General features: G+C 31.1%; 1 protein-coding gene across 1 annotated transcript in view; it reads right to left on the reverse strand.

Moving 5' to 3' along the window:
• The window catches only part of LOC117180549 (collagen alpha-1(I) chain-like), a 188,524-nt gene that overhangs the window by 767 nt on the left and 182,480 nt on the right, over positions 1 to 5,277 (reverse strand). The gene's annotated exons all lie outside the window — the stretch shown is intronic.

Consider the following 5,277-nt stretch of genomic DNA (forward strand, 5'->3'; position numbering starts at 1 on the left):
ATTTTCATCCAAAAAAGATTCAATTTCTACGTCAATAAATGATTTTTCAAATTGAAAAAAAAACAAATTCTTAAAAAAGAATGAAATTTTCATTAAAAAAAAATCGAAAAAGTTGAGTTGATTTTGTAGCACCAGAATATGAATTTTAAACAAGTAAATTTTCTAAAAAAAATAAGCAAATTTTCCGCCAAAAAGTAACTAACAAAATTGTTGAATTTTCGAACAAATTACACAATTTATAGCTAAAAAGATAATCTTCAGGCAAAAGCAACTGCAGAAAAAATAAATCTAAAAATACAAGGCAGATAAATTACGAATAAGAATATTATATCAGGGTAACCGCAAAACATAATTTTGAAAATTCCATAATTTTTCTCTGACAAATTTTTCATTTTTCATTTTAAACCCAAAATCTTTTTTAAGGGGTATAAAACCACTTCAAATTAAAATTGTTGTTTTACAGATTTATTCTGCTTGAAAGTTATTTAAAGTGATAAAAATTCCCTGACTTTTGCAGGATTTTTTTCTGAACCCCTTAATTTTTCCACATTGAAATTGCTTGCATTTTTTAAAATTGGTTTTGGCTAGGTTCGTTTTTAACTCACCAGCTATCTTTGATGCGTAAAGTGAAATTCATATTGAATTTCTGTAAAATTACGTAGATGATTTACTTTGTTCAAATTATTTTTTATTTGTTTTTATTTGTTACCTCCGTGAAAAATCGTAACAAAATCTCTCAGCCCTCCCTCCCTCTTGGTCTGATACGTTATTTAAGTACGGTCACAATCACAGACCGCACGACCATAGTAATAGGTTAAGTAGCCCTGAGTTCATTATAAAAATCTTTTGCTTAAAAAAAAGTGTCTCATATTTTGCCTTGAGAAACAATATACTTGAGCCTCCAAAAAATCAGTAACATCGCCAGTGACTGCCCGAGTTCGTATAAAATTGGTCCCGTAGAAAACCTCATCAGATTTAATATTTTCAAAACGAAATATCGTTAAACAATTCTTCGTATTTAAGAAAACTGGAAATTAGTCATCGAAATCTTTAGAAGAGAGACATGATCGTGAAAGAAACCTAACTTTTCGAAGAGCAGAATCACAGAATAGGTTTTAGAAAACTTTCCCAAGCTTTAAATGAAGAAAAGGGGGCTGAAATTACTCCACTAGATCAAACTTAACTCCAGTAATCAAAAGATTTTTTCATTGCTGTAGATAAATTAATTTCAGAAAGTTTCTCTTTTTTCTGGATTATTCGGACTACTTTGATGTCCGTCGCGATAAGTCAACTTATGTATATAAAATAAAGTATAATACAGTCGTAATTAAGTTATATGCGCTCTTTTCTGCCCGATTGTCGTTTTTCTCTTAAATCACGTTTCATACTTCGTAATTGTTAGGAATAATAAATAAAACTATACGAAAAAACAATATCGCGCGCTGTGCCATATAAGAACGACATCAACGACTGCCAAATCCTACTCGTTACGATAATATAGAGTGCCTTGTGCGATGTTACAGTTGATCAAGTAAAGAGATAATGATATTTAAATTAACTTTATATTTTATTGCTAATGTAATTATAGGCCAGAGTCGAATAAACTACTTTTGTATAATCTTTAATTGTGAATCTATATCCGCTTTTTCTCCTTGCCCTCAAATATTATGAATTTCTGAGAAGGTTTTTAAAAATTAAGACTATTCTTTTTATTATTGACGTCGGGTTCTTGACCAGGGAAATGAATAAATAATTTTAGATGTTAATTTTGCCTATCAACCGGGAACACTATACATCAGTGGATCGTAATTCGGTTACGCCACCGATACTGTGGCAGATATTTTCTTGTTTTACCTATATCTTACCTTATATTATCTTACTTATATCGCAGGTCTCTTTCCTGATAAAAATTTTTGTTGTGAAGAAGAATTTCACTGGATCAGAATATAAATGTAAATAATGGTGTGATTTTATTGTCTACGGTATTACAGTGGTCATAGCCCGACTCGCATTGATACCTCCTTAAGTTTACCCCCACCACTGCTATCCCTCACTTACCTCTACCGTTTATAATATCTTTGCCTCTACCCAGTAAATCTCCTGGCAGTATCCATTTGATCGCGGCCTACCTGTTCGTCTTACCCTCTCCGGTCGACTTCTCACGTCCCTGACTGAGCGAGATCGCTGTTTCGAGCTTTGCCAACGAGGGTCCCCTTTGTCCTAATGAAGCATAAAATGCCACACCTGAAAATATTATAGTTTTGTAATCGGCAAATTAAAAATATTATATTCGGAATCGAGTTTTTTTTGCGATTCCGACGATAAGTAACTTGCAATCAAAATATTAACATTAGAATAAGTTATGGAAGATTTTAGTTTATGTTTTGACCCTGACTATATAGCATTATGGAATTTTCCGTAGAATAGTTGAAAATGCATCAGTTTATTTGGTAGAAAATTCGTCCAGTGACAATTTAACAGAATATATGAATTATTACCCACTTGTCTAGAAGAATATTATACTTGGAAATATATATTTTTAACTGAAAAGGGAATAGTGGAATTTTCAGATTAAAAATTTAGTACTCAAGAAAATAATTCATTTTTAACAAAGTAGTTCGACTTTAAGTTATATAATTAATTAGTTGTTTAATTTCCCATTGCAGTTTAAAATTAATTTTTCAACTATACAATGTTATTATAATAAATACAACGTAATAATTTATGCCTAATTATTTTAATTTATTATTATTATCATTATTATTATTATGTTTTTAAAGAGTAGGTGTTTATATAATAATAATTAGAGAAAGATCTTCAAATTCAATATATTCTATATAAGTGGCAAAACAGTCAAACGTTGATTTTTGTGTCGCACAGTGGTCGGAAAACCCAAAAAACTGACCAAAATTCGAAGAAAAAAATTTTATTTTTGTAATTTGAACTGTTGCAGTCGGTAGAGTAGGATCCTCTGCGTTCATTTGAGATAGCAGGTGGAGCTCATTGCATTATAATAACGTTACGTTTTAGTGCAAACTTAACCTATTCTCGCGCTGCGTTAAGAATTCAAACAAGTGATTAAGTGCGTCTCAGTAAAAATGTTCACAAAATCTCTTTGATTTGGCGATTTTAAATGAAGTAAAGTGGATTCATTCAGTAAAGGTATGTATAATTTAAATCGATAACTCGGAAAATTCTATCTCATTAACACATTTCTATAAATATATAATAATTTTGTGGAAAACTATGTAAAGTAAACTATAATCAATTGTCTTAACATATGACAAAAGTTAATTATCCTGTAGTATCCTGTCTAATGAAGACCTGCATAGTATCCGACATACTTTTTTCTGAAGATTCATGAAAAAATTAGCTGCGGATTAATGAGTATTGGACTATATGTTGACTACGTGTCGCGTTATCTCATTATTGTAGACTATTCTAGGCGGATGGTGGTCGAAAACTGGGAAAATATGACTTTTTTGGTTCAAAATAACGTACGGCCAAAAATATTGACCGATTGATAAATATATTATCTATATAAACAAATGTTTATAAACAAATTATTTGTTAACCAAATTTTTCTACGATTTTCCATAATTTTACGTTTTTTAATTTATATTACAAGAAATTTAGATAAAAACAATATTATGATGAATAAATTTCTTCTTGAGATTATGACTGTTAATATTATAAACAAGTTAAATAAACAAATGCATTCATCAGGGATTTTTCTATTTCAATTTTTTAATTAGGAATTTTATGATAACTTTAGGAAAATTCATAATTTGTTGATTAATCTTATGATTTTTTAAACAACTTTAATAAACAAATGCATTATTAGGGCATCTGTCGACGGAAAAATTCTTTTCTGTTTCGATGTCAGACTTTTTAATTGGGAATTTCATAATAAATTCAGCAACATTCCTGATTAGTTGATAAGTCTGACAATTCTGTTTTCCGGAACCACAATGGATGAACCAAAAAAGACACTCCAGACTACACCCGAGGAGAACTCTTCAATCTTTTAAAAAAACCCTCAAGGATGCCCATGGAAATTTTCCGGAGTCTCAAGAAAATACTGGCCCAGGTCGTAAAAGATATTTCAAGTGGTGCACCAACAAAACCATCTGAATACAGGAACACTCTAAAACATGCTCGAGAAGAAACGTTGTCTGGAGACGAAACTTTGTCACTACTTATTGAAAAAAATCTTTCAAAAAAGCAGTACAAAGGGATGCACGAAGTAAGTTTACAAAAAAATTGTTGACTGTATGCGTAATATTTGCAATGACTGTGACGGAAACGGAAACTTCGGTTACGTTACAAGCACTTTTAGACCATACGACTCAAAGAATTTTATCCACACGATCAGAAATCATAGAGAGACTCGCTGCAGAAAATCTGAAAGAATTCACTTTCATTTTTAAAGGGGGGTGTGACGGTACGTTCGGCCAGAGTAGATACAAAAAAAAATTTACTGACGAAAAATGTTCTGACGAAAGTATTTTTTTTTTCTTCATTGGTTCCATTTGAAATTTATGGTCTTGGAGAGAATAATGCGAAAAAAATTGTTTGGAAAAATCCGCGCCCATCCTCTCTAAAATTTTTTCGACCAATTTCAATTCTTTTTATGAAAGAAACAGCTGAATCAACAATTGGTCAAGTCGATAATATTAAGGAACAGGAAAGAAATCTTTTGCCTTTCCTAACAATAGTTAATGGCATCGAAATTTGCGTGAAATACAAGCTTCAGTTTACAATGGTAGATGGGAAAGTTTGTAATTCTGTAACTAACACAGCATCAGCAATGCGCTGTTATCTTTGTGATGCCACATCCTCAGAATTTAACAATGTTGATAAAATGCTGGGAAAAAACTATTGATGAAGAGAATTTGCAGTTTGGTCTCTCCTCTCTGCATGCATGGATTAGATTTTTTTTGCACGTGTCATACAGATTGGTAATCAAATCCTAGCAAATAAGGGGAAAAAATGCTGAAGAAGTGGAAAAAAGAAAAAGGAAAATACAAGAAAAATTCTACAAACAATTAGATTTGCTGGTTGATCTACCAAAACAGAATTATAGAAGTTCTAATGATGGTAGGGGAGACCGAGGAGAGTTGTGACAATTTTTACTTTAATTATTATATCTCAGTCAAGAAATATGCTAACGCAATCAGTTGTATGAATTAATGTAGCTCAATGCATACTCTTTTAGAAATAATAATCAAAACTATTGAAAGTATTAAGGTTTCGGAGAAAATTGAAAAAAATAGA

Source organism: Belonocnema kinseyi, chromosome 9, assembly GCF_010883055.1.
Source record: "Belonocnema kinseyi isolate 2016_QV_RU_SX_M_011 chromosome 9, B_treatae_v1, whole genome shotgun sequence".
Classification (NCBI taxonomy): Eukaryota; Metazoa; Arthropoda; class Insecta; order Hymenoptera; family Cynipidae; genus Belonocnema; species Belonocnema kinseyi.